Raw genomic sequence first — 19,242 nt, 5'->3', positions numbered from 1 at the left:
CTGGGGCTGGTTATTGTTAGTAGTTACTTCACTGAGTCCCAGGATTAGTTGACTGAGGGTATTCTTCTTTATGGTCCTCTCTTGGCATTTCAGGGCTTCGTAATGATAGCATTGGGGGTTGCTCATTTCTAGGTGTTTCCAAAATTTGGTGGCTCTTTTTTGGATAGTGATTATTAATGGATATTGGCCTAGTTCTGCCCTGCATGCATTGTTTACGGTTTTCCTTTGAGTCCGGAGGATACTTTTACAGAATTCTGCATGTAGGATCTCAATTGGGTGTTTGTCCCATTTTGCAAATTCTTGTTGTGTTAGCGGTCCCCACACCTCACTGCCATAGAGTGCAATTGGTTCAATTGCTGATTTGAAAATTTTGAGCCAAATGCTAATTGGGATTTCTATTTGGATTGATTTTTTAATGGCATAGAAAGCCCTTCTTGCTTTCTCTTTCAGTTCATTCACAGCCAGATTGAAATTTCCCGTAGAACTGATTTTTAAGCCCAAGTATGTGTAGTTAGTGGTTTGTTCAATTTTGGTTGTTCCTAGTGTGAAATTTATTTTGGGTCCCTGATGTCTGGATCTTTGCTGGAACACAAGGACTTTGGTTTTTTGGGGATTTATTGTCAGGGCCCAAGTCTGGCAGTACGACTCCAGCAGATCCAGGTTCTGCTGTAGACCCTCCTTAGTTGGTGACAGCAGAACCAGGTCGTCTGCATAGAGGAGGAATTTAACCTTGGATTCGTATAGGGTGAGGCCGGGTGCTGTAGATTGTTCAAGTAGTTTTGCCAATTCATTTATGTAAATATTAAAGAGTGTCGGTGAGATTGGCGAGCCCTGCGTCACCCCCCGCCCCTGTGGGAAGTATTTTGTTTGTTTGTCTCCAATTTTAACTGCACATTTGTTGTTTGTATACATTGATTTAATTACATCATATGTTTTTCCCCCTACCCCGCTTTTGATAAGTTTCAGGAATAAACCGTCATGCCAGATGGAATCGAAAGCCTTCTGGAAATCTATAAAGCATGCATAGATTTTGCTTTTGTTTTGATGAACGTGTTTGTCAATTAGGGTCTGCAGGGTGAAGATATGATCTGATGTTCTATAGTTTGGCAGGAATCCAATTTGGCTTTTACTCAAGACATTGTGCTCCTCAAGGAAGTTTATAAGTCTTTTGTTTATGATACTACAGAATACCTTCCCCAGGTTACTGTTTACACAGATGCCTCGATAGTTATTTGGGTCGACTTTGTCCCCACTTTTGTATATGGGCGTTATGAGTCCTTTGTTCCAGATATCAGGGAAGTAACCGACACTCAGAACCAAGTTGAAGAGTTTTAGGATAGCCAGTTTCATTTTCTCGTCTGTGTGTTTAGTCATCTCGCTTAGTATGCCATCTGCCCCGCAAGCTTTTCCTGGTCGCAGGTCCTTGAGTTTTTCAAAAAGTTCTTTTTCTGTTATTATGGAGTCTAGCGGGTTTTGGTTATCTTTTATGGCCATTTTGAGCTTTTCCAGTTTTTTGCATATTTGGTGTTGCTCTGGCCTTAGTGTGTTTTTCTGGTATAATTTTTCAAAGTGGTTTTCCCATGTGTCTCCATTTTTGAATGGCCAATTCGTCATGTTTTTTGTGTAATGTATTCCAGTTGTCCCAGAAACAATTGGAATCAATGGATTCCTCAATGGAGCTGAGTGTATTCTTAATATATTGCTCTTTTTTGGTTCTGAGTGTGTTTCTGTATTGTGTTAGTGTCTGACAATAAGTAAGGCGTAATTCCTCGTTTTCTGGATGTCTGTGTTTTTGGTTTGATATTTTTCTAAGTTTTTTCCTCATGTTATGGCAATCTGGGTCAAACCATTTTTCATAGTTTTTTGTTTTGGGTTTGTTCTTGCGAGCTTTCAAGTTTGACCTTGTTGCCAAATTATCAAAAATATTGTTTAGGTTATTCACTGCCCGGTTTACGCCTTCTTTATTGTGAGTGTATATGTTATCCAGAAAGGTGTCCAAGAGAGCTTGAGTTGATTCATTGCTAATTGCTTTCTGGTATTTTTCCGTGTCGTTTTTGGCCCATCTGTACGATTTTTTGGTGTTGTACAGTTTACTGGGTTGTGTTTCTGTGTTGTTTGTTTCTGTCTTTTTAAGATACATAGTAATTTGACTGTGAACTGACAGTGTTGTTTGTGGTTTGACTGTGAATGCTCTGAAAGAGGATGGGTCCAAATCCGTAATCATATAGTCTACGGTGCTGCAGCCAAGAGGTGTGCAATAGGTCGATCTTCCTAGGAGGTCTCCTATGAACCTACCATTGACAATGTACAGACCCAGGCTTCGACAGAGCTGCAGGAGCTGTTTTCCGTTGGTATTTGTCTGCTTGTCGCAGTTATGCCTGTATGGAAGGGAAGGGATATCGAAGTGGTTATTCCTGAATATGTAATTGTTTCCCTGATTATTGGTGAAGTCTGGTTCTCCGCCAGTTCTTGAATTGAGGTCACCACAGATCAACACGTTCCCCTGGGCCTGGTATTGGATAATTTCCCCCTCAATGTTGGAGAAGGTGTCCTCTTTAAAGTACGGGGATTCCATTGGGGGGATATAGAGTGCGCAAATGAAAACATCTTGGGTGTTAGAGATAATCTCCCTCTCAATTTTGAGCCACATGTGGTTTTCGCCCTTTTTTATAAATTTGATGCAATTCTTAAGCTCTGTTTTAAACCAAATCAGTATGCCTCCGGAGTCTCTGCCTTGGGTTACTCCTGGTAATTTATTGGAGGGGACCACCAGCTCTGTGTACCCTTGGGGACGGCCAGTGTGTCCTTTTCCTTTATACCAAGTTTCCTGTAAAATGATAATATCTAGATCTTTAGTTTCATCTATGAACTCTGGGGTCCTACTCTTCACGTCGAGCACCGAAGAGCGTAGACCTTGGATATTCCAGGTCGAAATATATAAGGATTTCATGTTAAGTTTGATCTTTTACTATGATATGTTAAAGAATGATATGTGTTTGTCGTGTCTAAATGTGGGAAAAAAAGATCATCTCAGTTGTCTATAAATGCTAATACTACTTGGTTACAATTCTTTCTATTAATTAGTACTTGATTTTTTTCATTTTCTGATCCATAAGGCGGAAGTAGATGCTGCTGCACGTCTGCTTATTGTCTCTTAATGGATTGTCTCTGTCTGAGGTATTGCATACGCCCTGTGCATCTCTCCCTCTGTCTGGCTGGGAGCGGTCCTGTTCCCCTGTGGGACAGGAGTGGTGCAGGTCTGATATTGTTGTTGTGCATCGGGATCCTCTCTGGTCCCGGTTGGTGTGGTGGTGGTCTCTGTAGTGGTCCTGGTATGTACCCTGCTGATCTCTGGTGGTCGGGGGGGGGGGGGTCCTTTTGGAGTCTGGGTATGGATTCTGGGAAGTCTGGGAATGGATTCCATTCTGGCACTAACTATGACTGACAAAAAAGATGATGACGTCGCACCTGGACGTCTGTCACAAATTCTATCTGACACGGAAGAGGTGTTCCAACAAGGACTTGGGACTCTAAAAGGAGTAAAGGCAACCATAAAGATTGAGGATAACGCAACCCCAACATTTTTCAAGGCCAGACCGGTGCCATATGCGATACGCCCAGCTGTGGAAGCTGAACTGGAGAGTCTGGAGCGTTCGGGGGTGCTGTCTAAGGTGGACTGGAGTGAGTGGGCCACACCCATCATTCCTGTAATGAAGAAAGCATTGAGCAACATGCCTGGGGAGCCAAGGAAGGTTCGCATCTGTGGGGACTTCAAGGTGACTGTGAACCCAGTCTTGCATACAGTACAGTATCTGCTTCCGCGGATAGAAGATATTTTCGCCTCACTATCTGGAGGGAAATGTTTCAAGCGTATCTACAAATGGAGGTGGAAGAAGCATCTAGGAAATACCTCACGATAAACACTCACAAAGGCCTTTACCAGTACAATCGACTGGTATTTGGGGTAGCATCGGCCCCGGCTATGTGGCAGAGGGTAATGGAACAAGTCCTGCAACGGATCCCGGGGACCCAGTGTTATTTGGACGACATCCTGGTTACGGGCGAAAATGACAATGAACACCTTGCCAACCTGGAACAGGTGCTCACGAGATTGCAGGAATATGGGCTACGAGCCAACCGTCCCAAATGCGAGTTCTTCAGGAGACAAATCTCGTATTGTGGCCACATGATTGATGAGGAAGGGTTGCATAAGATTGTGACTGTAGTCAAGGCTCCATCACCAGAAAATGTGTCGCAACTGAGGTCGTTCCTCGGGTTGGTGAACTACTACCATAAGTTCTTGCCGAATTTATCAACAATTCTGCACCCACTGAACGCCCTCCTTCAAACTGGTGTAACATGGAAATGGAGTGATGAGTGTAAGCGTGCCTTTCAGGAATGTAAATGCCAAATCACTTCAAAAGAAGTATTGGCCCACTACAACCCAACACTACCGATTCGGTTGGCATGTGATGCGTCACCTTACGGCATTGGAGCGGTGCTGTCACACAAATTCCGTGATGGTTCAGAGAGGCCAATTGCCTTTGCATCGCGCTCGCTAACCTCAGCCGAGCGTAACTAAACCCAGATTGACAGGGAGGCCCTCAGCCTGGTGTGGGGGGTGAAGAAGTTCAATCACTATCTGCACGGGCAGAAATTCACTCTACTGACTGATCATCAACCCCTGGTCTCAATTTTTAACCCAAAGAAGGGCGTTCCGGTGATGACGGCGCAACGGCTGCAAAGATGGTCACTTTTTCTAGGGGCACGTCAGTATGACATAGAGTACAAAGGTACAAAACAACATGGAAACGCTGATGGGCTGTCGCGCCTACCATTGCCTATGGCAGAAGAAGCACCTGCAGTGGACCCTGTGGAGATATTCCATGCGACCGTAGTCGAATGTTTGCCTGTTACAAATGCAAGTATTGAGAAGGAAACCCGAAATGACCCGACACTCTCTCGGGTCTATGATTTGACGGTGAAGGGATGGCCAGCATATGGCAACACACTGTTGCCAGCATTCTCGCCAAGGAGGGAACAGCTGTCAGTGTGCCGGGGTACCTTGATGTGTGGATCCCGAGTGGTAATTCCACCCAAGTTGAGAGATAGAGTACTCAATGAGCTTCACGAGGGTCATCTGGGAGGGGTAAAAATGAAGAGCCTAGCCAGGGCGTTTGTGTGATGGCCGGGAAGCGATAAAGAAATCGAGGATATGACCAAGAGATGCACAGGATGCCAGAAGGTCCAAAACGCTCCACCACAGGCCCCGCTACATCCATGGGAGTGGCCCTCATCTCCATGGCAACAGGTACACATTGATTTCGCTGGTCCATTTATGGACTCAATGTTTCTAATCGCTGTGGACGCCCATTCGAAATGGCCAGAGGTCATTAACATGTCCTCCACCACCACGGAAAAAACTATTGCAGTCCTAAGGACCATCTTCGCCAGGAATGGGTTGCCAGAACAGATCTGTTCCGACAATGGCCCACAGTTTGTCTGAGGATTTCCGGAGGTTCCTGAAGAATAATGGGGTGAAACATTACACATCTGCCCCATATCATCCAGCCACAAATGGATTGGCTGAGAGGTTTGTTCAGACCTTTAAAAAGGCCATAAAGGCAATGTATAATGATGACATACCACTGCAACACAAGGTGGATAACTTCCTGTTTGCTTACCGGAATGCGACACATGCAGTAACCAACCAAACTCCAGCCATACTGTTTTTCAACCGGAGACTAAGATGTTGCTTGGATTTGCTCAAACCAAACATAAGACGAGATGTGGAGGATAAGCAGTTCCAGCACATAAATGAGAAGCCAACCAGGAGCTTTAAGATAGGGCAACCAGTCTTGGCCCGCGACTACCGAACAGAAAAATGGCAGCCAGGCACGATATGCACACAGCAGGGACCACTAATGTACACAGTGGACGTTGGAGAGAGCATCGTGAGACGCTATGCTGACCAGATTCTAGAGTCACAGGAACAAGCCAAACCTGTACCACAAGCATGTGCGCCTGGTAATGAGCCCGAAGTACAGATTGCGTCTACCTCAGAAGCAGGGGTATTGGAAGCTGACGAACCAACCAATGACAATGAGCCAGAATTGACTCCACCGCCAGAACAGGATACTCGAGAAAGGCGCTATCCAGTCCGGATCAGGAAGCCTCCTCAAAGACTGAACTTATAAATGACTATTTCAGTTGATGTATATATTACTGAGAAAATTGTAATTGTAATTAGTTATTATTTAGTTGTTAAATGAATGTTATGTACTGTTTATCTAAAAGGGGAGGAATTGTTGTGTATGTACCTTTAAGGGAATAACTGGTCTTAGACTGCAGTACCGGCAGTGGCCACCCCTGTATAAAAGGCCCTAGCAGGCTTCTGTAGTTTCAGTTTCAAGCTGCCTCTTGTTCAGTAAAGTACCTGTTAAACTGTTCTCCCAAAGTCTGTGTATTATTGAGGCGCGGACTTCACAATCTACTTTGGTGTCAAAAACAGGAAGGCAGATTATTATTTGAATGGCAATAGATTGGGAGAAAGGGAAGTGCAACGAGACCTGGGCGTCCTTGTGCACCAGTCGCTGAAAGTAAGCATGCAGGTGCAGCAGGCGATTAAGAAGGCAAATGGTATGTTGGCCTTCGTAACGAGAGGGTTTGAGTACAGGAACAAAGATGTCTTGCTGCAGTTGTACAGGGCCTTGGTGAGACCACATCTTGAGTAGTGTGTGCAGTTTTGGTCGCCTTATCTGAGGAAGGATGTTCTTGCCATGGAGGGAGTGCAGCGAAGATTCACCAGACTGATACCTGGGATGGCAGGAATGACGTATGGGGAGAGATTGGGTCGATTGGGCTTATACTTGCTGGAGTTTAGAAGAATGAGAGGGGATCTCATTGAAACTTATAAAATTCTAACAGGACTAAACAGACTGGATGCAGGAAGGATGTTCCCAATGGCCGGGGAGTCCAGAGCCAGGTGTCACAGTCTAAGGATTAGGGGTAAGCCATTTAGGACGGAGATGAGGAGGAATTTCTTCACCCAGAGAGTGGTGAACCTGTGGAATTCTCTACCACAGAAGGCAGTGGAGGCCAATTCATTAAATATATTCAAGAAGGAGTTAGATATATTTCTTAAGGCTAAAGTGATCAAGGGTTATGGGGAGAAGGCAGGGACGGGGTACTGAATTTGGATGATCAGCCATGATCTCATTAAATGGCAGAGCAGGCTCGAGGGGCCGAATGACCTACTCCTGCTCCTATCTTCTATATTTCTATTACTCTCACTATTACCTCAATGCTAATGAATCGGGGGGGAAACTCTCCACTGGCTGGAGTCAGACTGAGCACAAAGGAAGATGATCTTGGTGGTTGGAGGTCAATCATCACAGCCCCAGGACATCGCTGCAGGAGTTCCTCAGGGCAGTGTGCTCGGCCCAACCCTCTTCAACTGCTTCATCAATGACCTTCCCTCCAACATAAGGTCAGAAGTGGGGATGTTCGCTGATGACTGCACAGTACAGGTGGACTATCCTTTATCCGAAAACCTCGGGACCAGCCGAGTTTCGGATAAAGGAGAATTTCGGATTTTGGAAGGTGGGTCGGCGGGGGTCCGTGGGGGGGGTCGGCGGGGGGTCGTGCGCACAACTTACGCTGACGCTCAGCGTAAGTCAGTTGGGGTCGGCGGGGGTCGGGGCCGGCGGGGTACGCGGGGGTGGTCGGCGGTTGTCGGGGCTGGCAGGGTCCGCGGGGGGGTCGGCGGTTGTCGGGGCTGGCAGGGTCGGCAGTTGTCGGGGCTGGCGGGGTCCGCGGGGGGGTCGGCGGTTGTCGGGGTCCGCGGGGGGGTCGGCGGTTGTCGGGGCTGGCGGGGTCGGCGGTTGTCGGGGCTGGCGGTTGTCGGGGCTGGCGGGGTCGGCGGTTGTCGGGGTCGGTGGGGGGGTCGGCGGGGGGTCTTGCGCACGACTTACCCTTTATCCGAACTTCCGCAACCGGAACCCTCTAAAAACCTTCGGTTTTTTCGTTCAGCATAAGTCGTACGCACGACTTACGCTGAACGAAAAAACCTTCGGTTTTTAGAGGGTTTCGGTTTTCGGAAGTCCGGATAAAGGGTAGTCTACCTGTATTCAGTTCCATTTGCAACTCCTCAGATAATGAAACCGTCCATGCCCGCATGCAACAAGACCTGGACGACATTCAGGCTTGGGCTGGTAAGTGGCAGGTAACATTTGCACTACACAAGTGCCAGGCAATGGCTATCTCCGACAAGCGAGCATCTAATCACCGCCCCTTGACATTCAACGGCATTCCCATCACCGAATCCCCCACCATCAACATCCTGGGAGTCACCATTGACCAGAAACTTAACTGGACCAGCCACATAAATACTGTGGCTACAAGAGCAGGCCAGAGGCTGGGTATTCTGCGGCGAGTGTCTCACCTCCTGACTCCCCAAAGCCTTTCCACCATCTACAAGGCACAAGTCAGGAGTGTGATGGAATACTCTCCACTTGTCTGGATGAGTGCAGCTCCAACACCACCCAAGACAAAGCAGCCCGCTTGATTGGCATCCCATCCACCACCTTAAACATTCACTCCCTCCACCACCGGCGCACCGTGGCTGCATTGTGTACCATCTACAAGATGTACAGCAGCAACTCGCCAAGGCTTCTTCGGCAGCACCTCCCAAAACCGACGACCTCTTCTACCTGGAAGGACAAAGACAGCAAGCGCATGGGAACACCTGATAGAATACATATATCCCTGAAGGCAGCAGGACAGGCAGAAAAGGTGGTTAAAAAGGCTTACGGGATACTTGCCTTCATTAGCCGAGGCATAGAATATAAGAGCAGGGAGGTTATGATGGAGCTGTACAAAACGCTAGTTAGGCCACAGCTGGAATACTGTGCAGTTCTGCTCGCCACACTATAGGAAGGATGTGATTGCATTGGAGAGGATGCAGAGGAGATTCACCAGGATGTTACCTGGGCTAGAACGCTTCAGCTATGAAGAGAGACTGGACAGGCTGGGGTTGTTTTCCTTAGAGCAGAGAAGGCTGAGGGGGGACCTGATTGAGGTGTACAAAATTTTGAGGGGCATAGATAGGGTAGATAGAAAGGAACTTTTCCCCTTAGTAGAGGGGTCAATAACCATTAGTTTCAAGGTAAGGGGCAGGAGGTTTAGAGGGGATTTGAGGAAAACCTTTTTTCCACCAGAGGGTGGTTGGAATCTGGAACTCACTGCCTGAAAGGGTGATAGAGGCAGGAACCCTCACAACATTCAAGAAGCATTTAGACCAGCACTTGAACCGCCATAGCATACAAGGCTACAGACAAAGTGCTGGAAAATGGGATTAGAATAGACAGGGCTTGATGGCCTGTGCAGGCACGATGGGCCTCTTTCTGTGCTGTATAACTCTATGACTCTATGACCACCAACTCCAAGTCACGCACCATTCTGACTTGGAAGTATATTGCCATTCCTTCATCGGCGCTGGGTCAAAGTCCTGGAACTCCCTCCCTGACAGCACTGTGGGAGTACCTTCACCACACGGACAGCAGCGGTTCAAGAAGGCGGCTCAGCACCACCTTCTCAAGGGCAATTAGGGATGGGCAATAAATGCTGGCCTTGCCAGCGACGCCCACATCCCATGAACGAATTTAAAAAAAAACTTCATCCCATAACACGCGTACAAGGGCTCAGTAATGTTTAATTCATCAGAAAAAGACAAAGTACAACAACATACTGGTCAGCTTAAAAGAATCTCATCATATTTATGAGGCCACAAACTTAAAATAGTCACTAATAAATCCAGTAATGAATTCAGGAGAAGTGTCTTTACCCAGAGAATGGTGAGAATGGGGAACTCGCTACCACAGGGAGTAGTTGAGGTGAACAGCACAGATGGATTTATGGGGAAGCCACACAAGGGAGAAAGGAATGGGAGGAGATGTTGATCGGGTTAATTGAAGTAGAGTGGGTGTGGGGCGTAAACACCGGCATGGACCAGTTGGGCCGAATGGCCTGTTTCTGTGCTGTACATTCTATGTAACACCATCAACAATCAATCGAAGGGAATCATCAGCACAACAGATTGAAAGATTAAACAGCAGTCCAAGAATTTATAAAACATTCATCCATTCCATGTTCATGTCACCCCAGCTATCTTCAGGGCCCTGTGCTACAGAACAGTGTGAACTCGCTGGTGTCTCTTCAGCTCCCCGGAGCTTTTAAAGCTCTTAGCACAGTCAGGGCATTTAAATGGTCTCTCATCAGTGTGAACAAGCTGGTGTGTCAGCAGGTGGGATGACCGAGTGAATCCCTTCCCACACACGGAGCAGGTGAACGGCCTCTCCCCGGTGTGAACTCGCTGGTGTCTCTTCAGCTCCCTGGAACTTTTAAAGCTCTTAGCACAGTCAGAGCATTTAAATGGTCTCTCATCAGTGTGAACAAGCTGGTGTGTCAGCAGGTTGGATGAGTGAGTGAATCCCTTCCCACACACTGAGCAGGTGAACGGCCACTCCCCAGTGTGAACCAACTGGTGTACCTTCAGATTCCCAGAGGTTTTATAGCTCTTCCCACAGTCAGAACATTTAAATAGTCTCTCATCAGTGTGAACTCGCTGGTGTGTCAGCAGGTTGGATGACTGAGTGAATCCCTTCCCACACACGGAGCAGGTGAACGCCCTCTCACCAGAGTGAAATCGCTGGTGTTTCTTCAGATCTCCAGAGGTTTTAAAGCTCTTCCCACAGTCAGAGCATTTAAATGGTCTCTCATCGGTGTGAACCAACTGGTGTCCCTTCAGATCCCCAGAGGTTTTAAAGCTCTTCCCACAGTCAGAACATTTAAATGGTCTCTCATCAGTGTGATATTGCTGGTGTGTCAGCAGGTTGGATGACTGAGTGAATCCCTTCCCACACACGGAACAGGTGAACGCCCTCTCACTGAACGCCCTCTCACCAGTGTGAACTCGCTGGTGTTTCTTCAGATCCCCAGAGGTTTTAAAGCTCTTCCCACAGTCAGAGCATTTAAATGGTCTCTCATCGGTGTGAACCAACTGGTGTTCCTTCAGATCCCCAGAGGTTTTAAAGCTCTTCCCACAGTCAGAACATTTAAATGGTCTCTCATCAGTGTGATATTGCTGGTGTCTCAACAGGTTTGATGACTGAGTGAATCCCTTCCCACACACGGGGCAGGTGAACGGTCTCTCATCAGTGTGAACTTGCTGGTGTTTCAACAGGTTGGATGACTGAGTGAATCCCTTCCCACACACGGAGCAGGTGAATGGCCTCTTCCCAGTGTGAACTGGCTGGTGTCCGTTCAGATTCCCGGAGCTTTTAAAGCTCTTCCCACAGACAGAACATGTAAATGGTCTCTGATCGGAGTGAACTCGCTGATGTTGCTTCAGATCCCCAGAGGTTTTAAAGCTCTTCCCACAGGCAGAACATTTAAATAGTCTCTCATCAGTGTGAACTCGCTGGTGTGTCAGTAGGTGGGATGACCGAGTGAATGTCTTCCCACACACGGAGCAGGTGAACAGAATCTCTCCTGCTCTCTCCAGCTGGTGTCTCTTCAGATCCTGGGACGTTTTAAATCTCTTCCCACAGTCATAACATTTAATGTGAACAAGCTGGTGTCTCAGGAGGGTGGCAGAATGAGAGAATCGCTTCAAAAACACAGAGCAGGTCAACGGTCTCTCATTGGTGTGGACAAGCTGGTGTCTCAGCAGCACAGAGGGTGCAATTAATCCCTTCCCACACACGGAGCGGGTTAAAGGTCTCTCCCTAGTGTGATCTTGCTGGTGTATCATCGAAGCGGATGACTGAGTGAATCCCTTCTGGAACACGGGGCCGGTGAACGGGCTCTCCCCAGTGTGTAGCCACTGGTGTTGCTTCAGGTACTTGTAGATTTTGAAGCTCTTCCCACACTCAGAACATTTAAAAGGTCTCTCATCAGTGTGAACTCGCTGGTGTGCCAGCAGATTGAAGGACCGACTGAATCAGGTCCTGATGAATCGAGCGACTCTGTCTGTTCTTGACATGATGTTCGGTCTGAGCTTCCTGTCTGTAAATGCTCCACTTCTAAAACCCTGTAGAAGGAGTGTAGAAAGGGGTGAGAGGGAAAATGTTGCCTCATGTCCCCCTTTCCCAGCCCAGGGGCAGTGAAGCTGATTTTCAGGCCCCAGCTGCTGCACAGGTTACATATGAACATACGAATTAGGAGCAGGAGTAGGCCACTCGGCCCCTCGAGCCTGCTCCGCCATTCAATAAGATCATGGCTGATCTGATTACTCCACATTCCCACCTACCCCCGATAACCTTTCACCTCCTTGCTTATCAAGAATCTATCTACCTCTGCCTTAAAAATATTCAAAGACTCTGCTTCCACCGCCCTCTGAGGAAGAGAGTTCCAAAGACTCACGACCCTCTGTAAGAAAAAATTTCTCCTCATCTCTGTCTCAAATGGGCGACCCCTTATTTTTAAACAGTGACCCCTAGTTCTAGATTCTCCCAGAAGAGGAAACATCCTCTCCACATCCATCCTGTCCAGACCTCACAGGATCTTATATGTTTCAATCAAGTCACCTCTTACTCTTCTAAACTCCAGCGGATACAAGCCTAGCCTGTCCAACCTTTCCTCATAAGACAACCCGCCCATTCCAGGTATTAGTCTAGTAAACCTTCTCTGAACTGCTTCCAATGCATTTACATCCTTCCTTAAATAAGGAGACCAATACTGTACACAGTGCTCCAGATGTGGTCTCACCAATGCTCTGTATAACTGAAGCATAACCTCCCTACTTTTGTATTCAGTTTCCCTCGCAATAAACAATAACATTCTATTAGCTTTCCTGATTACTTGTTGTACCTGAAGACGAACCTTTTGCGATTCACGCATTAGGACACCCAGATCCCTCTGCATCTCAGAGCTCTGCAATCTCTCACCATTTACATAGAAACATAGAAGATAGGAGCAGAAGTAGGCCATTCGGCCCTTCGAGCCTGCTCCGCCATTCAATGAGATCATGGCTGATCATCCAAATTCAGTACCCTGTCCCTGCCTTCTCCCCATATCCCTTGATCCCTTTAGCCTTAAGAAATATATCCAACTCTTTCTTGAATATATTTAATGAACTGGCCTCCACTGCCCTCTGTAGCAGAGAATTCCACAGGTTCACCACTCTCTGGGTGAAGAAATTCCTCCTCATTTCAGTCCTAAATGGCTTACCCCTTATCCTTAGACTATGACCCCTGGTTCTGGACTCCCTGGCCATCATAAACATCCTTCCTGCATCTACTCTGCCTGACAGAATTTTATAGGTTTCGATGAGATCCCCTCTCAATCTTCTAAACTCCAGTGAGTATAATCCCAATCGACACAATCTCTCCTCATACGTCATTCCTGCCATCCCAGGTATCAGCCTGGTGAATCTTCACTGCACTCCTTCCATGGCAAGGACGTCCTTCCTCAGGTAAGGCGACCAAAACTGCACACAATACTCAAGGTGCGGTCTCACCAAGGCCCTGTACAACTGTAGCAAGACATCCTTGTTCCTGTACTCGAACCCTCTTGCTACGAAGGCCAACATACCATTTACCTTCTTAACGGCCTGCTGCACCTGCATGCTTACCTTCAGCGATTGGTGCACAAGAACACCCAGGTCTCTTTGCACTTCCCCTTCTCCCAATCTATTGCCATTCAAATAATAATCTGCCTTCCTGTTTTTGCCACCAAAGTGGATAACCTCACATTTATCTTCTTTTTGCTTTTTTATTCTTCCTGGCAAAATGGACAACTTCACATTACACTCCATTTGCCAGATCTTTGTCCACTCACTTAACTTATCTATATCCCTTGTAGCCTCCTTATGTCCTCTTCACAATTTACTTTCCTACCTATCTTTGTGTCATCAGCAAATCTAGCAACCATGCCTTCAGTCCCTTCATCCAAGTCATTTATATAAATTGTAAAATGTTGTGGTTCCGGCACTGATCCCTGTGGCACATCACTTGTTACATCTTGCCAACCAGAAAATGACCCATTTATGCCTACTCTCTGTTTCCTATTAGCTAGCCAATCCTCTATCCATGCCAACATGTTACTCCCTACACGATGAGCTTTTATTTTCCGCAATAACCTTTGATGTGGCAACTTATCAAATGCCTTCTGGAAATCTAAGTACAGTACATCCACCGGTTCCCCTTTATCCACAGCATATGTTACTTCCTCAAAGAACTCCAATAAATTGGTTAAACATGATTTCCCTTTCACAAAACCATGTTGACTCTGCCTGATTACCTTGAACTTTTCCAAGTGCCCTGTTATAACATCTTTAATAATAGCTTCTAACATCTTCCCCATGACAGATGTTAAGCTAACTGGCCTGTAGTTTCCTGCTTTCTCTCTCCCTCCCTTTGAGTAAAGGAGTTACATTTGCTATTTTCCAATCTAATGGAACCTTCCCCGAATCTAGGGAATTTTGGCAAAATAAAACCAACGCATCAACTATCTTACTAGCCACTTCTTTTAAGACCCTAAGATGAAGTCCATCAGGCCCCGGGGACTTGTCAGCCCACAGCTCCAACAATTTGCTCAGTACCACTTCCCTGGTGATTGTAATTTTCTTGCGTTCCTCCCTCCCTTCCATTTCCTGATTTACAGCTATTTCTGGGATGTTACTTGAATCCTCTATAGTGAAGACCGATGCAAAATACCTGTTCAATTCAACTGCCATCTCCTTAATTTCCATTATTAATTCCCCAGACTCACTTTCTATAGGACCAACGCTCACTTTGTTAACTCTCTTTTTTAAATATCTATAGAAACTCTTACTATCAGTTTTTATATTTCTAGCTAGCTTTCTCTGGTACTCTCATTTTTCTCTCCTTATTAATCTTTTAGTCATTCTTTGCTGCTTTTTATATTCTGTCCAATTTTCTGACCTGCCAGCAAATCTTTGCACAATTATATACTTTTTCTTTAAGTCTGATACTATCTTTAACTTTCTTAGTTAACCACGGATGGTGGAATTTTTCTTTCTCGTTGGAATGTATATATTCTGTGTATTCTGAAATATCCCCTTAAATGTCTGCCACTGCAACTCTATTGACCTATCCCTTAACCTAATTTGCCTGTTCACTTTAGCTAGCTCTGCTTTCATGCCCTCATAATTGCCCTTATTTAAGTTTAAAATACTAGTCTTGGACCCACTCGTCTCTCCCTCAAACTGAATGTAAAATTCAATCATATTATGATCGCTGCTACCTAGGGGCACCTTCACTATGAGGTCATTAATTAATCCTATCTCATTGCACAATACCAGGTCTAGTGTAGCCTGCTCTCTGGTTGGCTCCAGGACGTGCTGTTCTAAGAAACTATCCCAAAAAGATTCTATGAACTCCTCATCTAGGCTACTTTGGCCCATCTGATTTTTCTAGTCTATATATAGATTAAAATCCCCCATGATTATAGCCATACCTTTCTGACAAGCTCCCATTATTTCTTCCTTTATACTCCATCCTACCGTGTGGTTACTGTCAGGGGGCCTGTACACCACTCCCACAAGTGACTTCTTGCCTTTATCATTTCTCATCTTAACACGCAGGTGCAGCAAGCAATTAGGAAAGCAAATGGTATGTTAGTCTTTATTACAAATGAATTGGAGTATAAGAGTAAAGTCTTACCGCAATTATATAGGGCCTTGGTGAGACCACACCTGGAGTATTGTGTACAGTTTTGGTCTCCTTACCTAAGGAAGGATATACTTGCCTTAGAGGGAGTGCAACGAAGGTTCACCAGACTGATTTCTGGGATAGGGGGATTGTCCTATGAGGAGAGATTGAGTAGACTGGGCCTATATTCCCATGAATTTTGAAGAATGAGAGGTGATCTCATTGAAACATCTACAATTCTTACAGGGCTTGAAAGGGTAGATGCTGGGAGACTGTTTCCCCTGGCTCGGGAGTCTAGAACCAGGGGTCACAGTCTCAGAATAAGGGGTCGGCCATTTAGGACTGAGATGAGGAGAAATGTCTTCACTCAGAGGGTTGTGAATCTTTGGAATTCTCTGCCCCAGAGGGCTGTGGAGGCTCAGTCATTGAGTATAATCAAGGCTGAGACAGATAGATTTTTGGACTCATGGGGAATCAAGGGATATGGGGATCGGGCGGGAAGGTGGAGATGAGGTAGAAGATCAGCCATGATCTTATTGAATGGCGGAGCAGGCTCAAAGGGCCGAATGGCCTGCTCCTGCTCCTATTTCTTATGTTCTTAAGAAAGCTGTTTGCTATAGCCTGCTGCCCCACAACAAATACACAGAGGATTTCAGTTACGTGGAGAGACTGGAGAAGCTGGGATTGTTCTCCTTGGAGCAGAGAAGGTGCAGCGGAGATTTAATAGAGGTGTTCAAAACAGGAAGAGTTTTGATAAGAGTAAATAGGAGCATGGGAACAGGAGGAGGCCATTCAGCCCCTCCAGCCTGTTCCACCATTCAATGAGATCATGGCCGATCTGTGTCTTAACTCCACCCACCTGCCTTGGCTCCATATCCCTTTGCTCCCTTGTCTGGCAAAAATCTATCGCTCTGGGATTTAAAATGATTAATTGAGCTGGCATCGACTGCTTTCTGTGGGAGAGGGTTCCACACTTCTACCACCCTTTGTGTGAAGAAGTGTTTCCCAACTTCTCTCCTGAATGGCCTGGCTCTGATTTTAAGGTGATGTCCCCTTGTCCTCGACTGCCCCACCGGCGGAAAAAGTTTCTCTCTATCTACTCTACCAATTCCTTTCAAAATCCTAAAATCCTCAATCACTCCTTAACCTTCTAGATTCCAGGGAACACAAGCCTAGTTTATGTAATCTCTCCTCATAATCTAACCCTTGGAGCCCGGGTAACATTCTGGTGAATCTGTGCTGCACTCCTTCCAAGGTCAGTATATCCTTTCTGAGGTGCGGTGCCCAGAACTGTACACAGTGCTCCAGGGAGTTCCTGGGAGTTAATGTGCGTAGGTCTCTGAAGGTAGCAGGACATATTGAGAGAGTGGTTAACAAAGCATATGGGATCTTGGGCTTCATAAATTGAGTACAAAAGTAGAGAAGTTATGCTGAACCTTTATAAAGCACTGGTTGGGCCACAACTGGAGTATTGCGTCCAGTTCTGGTCACCACACTTTAGGAAGGATGTGAAGGCCCTTGAGAGGGTGCAGAGGAGATTTACCAGAATGGTTCCGGGGATGGGGGATCTTAGCTACAAGGACAGGTTGGAGAAGCTGGATTTGTTTTCATTAGAGCAAAGGAAGTTTAGGGGTGATTTGATAGAGGTGTACAAGATTATGATGGGTTTGGATAGGCTAGACGGGGAAAGGCTGTGCCCACGAGTTGATGGTACAAGGACTAGGGGACACAGATTTAAGGTTTTGGGCAAGAGATACAGGTTGGACGTGAGGAAAAACTTTTTTACGCAGCGAGTGGTGATGGCCTGGAACTCGCTGCCGACGGAAGTGGTGGAAGCGGAGACACTCAATGTTTTCAAGGGGAGACTGGATAGGCACCTGAGGGAAATAAACTTGCAGGGCTATGGGGATAGCGCGGGGGAATGGGACTGACTGGATTGCTCTACAGAGCCAGCTCAGACTCGATGGGCCGAATGGCTTCCTGTTGTGCCGTTATGACTCTCTGGGGTCTAACCAGGGCTTTGTATAGCTGTAGCTTATAAGGAGAAACTGTTTCCAGTGGCAGGAGGGTCGGTAACCAGAGGACACAGATTTAAGGTCATTGACAAAAGAACCAGAGGCGAGGTGAGGAGAATTTTATTTACGCAGCGAGTTGTTGTGATCTGGAATGCGCTGCCTGAAAGGGCGGTGGAAGCAGATTCAATAATAACGTTCAATGGGGAATTGGATAAATACTTGAAGGGGAAAAATTTTCAGGGCTATGGGGAAAGAGCAGGGGGAGTGGGACTAAATGGAGAGCTCTTTCAAAGAGCCGGCACAGGCACGATGGGCTGGATGGCCTCCTTCTGTGCTGTATGATTCTAGGAGCCACGCCTAGAGTGGAGTGGTGCCTGCGGGGATCGCTTGGCAGGAAATTGGGAGGAGGTGGTACACACGCAGACAGCACCTGATTTCGAGACGCTGTCCTTTTAAAATTGGTCCTCCACAGGCAAGGAGTGGCTCGGTCCCTTTAATGAAAATCACATTGAAAAGTGTCCCTGTCCCTTTAAGAGCCCTCCGCCCACCACTCCCGCCCTTTTCGTAAAGTCTTTGAAATTCATAATAAAAGTTCATGCAGAAAAAATGAGAGTGTGTGTCTGACTGTATTTAATGAGTATTTGTGTCTGTGTGTCTGTCTGACTGTATGTGTGTGTGTCTGTGTAGAATAGCATCATAGAATGATACAGTACAGAAGGCCATTCAGCCCATCGTGCCTGTGCCAGCTCTTTGAAAGAGCGATCCAATTAATCCCACTCCCCCTGCTCTTTCCCCAAAGCCCTGTTAATGTTTTCCCTTCAAGTATTTACCTCAATCTCTTTTGAATTATATAGTAATCTCGGATGTAATGCTTAAGTTATCCACTAGATGAAGACAAATGCTAAGGGTTCATTTACCAGTGTTTTAAGGTAAGCCCTGCTACACAAATATTTAGGTAATGTGGCCTTGTGGGTATGACATCATAGCATCCTCCATTTTGGTTTGCTCGTGCAGTAAGAAATACAGAGTGCATGCCTGTAGCTTGTAAGAGCTCTGTTTTCTCCTTATTCTGTGTAAATTAAAAGTAAAGTTTTGAGTTCCTGAAGTCTCACTTATATCAATTAATTGGACCTTACTACTTGGAAATAACATTTGGCAATGAGGATTAACTGTTTCAACTTGAAGAAGGGAAAATACAAGAACACTGCATCGGAATCATGGCTACTCGAGTAGGAGAGATTTCTGCTTTTGATGTTAAAAATCAAACTCGGGAAGAGTACTGTGAGTTATTGGAGCATTTCTTTGTAGCAAATGATATTGTCGATGTTGGAAAAAGGAGAGCTATTTTGCTAACTTCGGTGGGAAGTCTGATGTATAGTTTACTGAGAAACGTATGCAGTCCTGCAAAGCCTAGAGATAAATCATTTACTGAATTAGTGGACTTGCTAAAGGAACATTTCAATCCCAGACCGAGTGAGATTGTACAGCGTTTCAAATTTAATTCATGGAACAGGATACCGGGAGAGTCTGTGTTGGATTATGTAGCGGTGTTG

At 46.2% G+C, this 19,242-nt stretch overlaps 1 protein-coding gene and 1 pseudogene across 2 annotated transcripts in view; both read right to left on the bottom strand.

Annotated features, from left to right (window-relative positions):
- The window catches only part of LOC147118294 (proteasome activator complex subunit 1-like), a 1,298,587-nt gene that overhangs the window by 956,328 nt on the left and 323,017 nt on the right, over nt 1-19,242 (bottom strand). The gene's annotated exons all lie outside the window — the stretch shown is intronic.
- LOC147118302 (uncharacterized) overlaps nt 1-19,242 on the bottom strand; it is a 174,760-nt pseudogene that overhangs the window by 148,887 nt on the left and 6,631 nt on the right. The window contains exon 3 of the transcript XR_015077898.1: nt 10,353-12,091. The product of XR_015077898.1 is annotated as an uncharacterized LOC147118302 (transcript). The remainder of the gene's footprint in view (nt 1-10,352; nt 12,092-19,242) is intronic.

Source organism: Somniosus microcephalus, chromosome 4, assembly GCF_052327205.1.
Source record: "Somniosus microcephalus isolate GS21.2 chromosome 4, FLI_Smic_1.0, whole genome shotgun sequence".
In the NCBI taxonomy this organism is placed as follows: Eukaryota; Metazoa; Chordata; class Chondrichthyes; order Squaliformes; family Somniosidae; genus Somniosus; species Somniosus microcephalus.
Note: the sequence above shows the minus strand (reverse complement) of the source record. Positions and strands in the feature narration are given on the sequence as shown.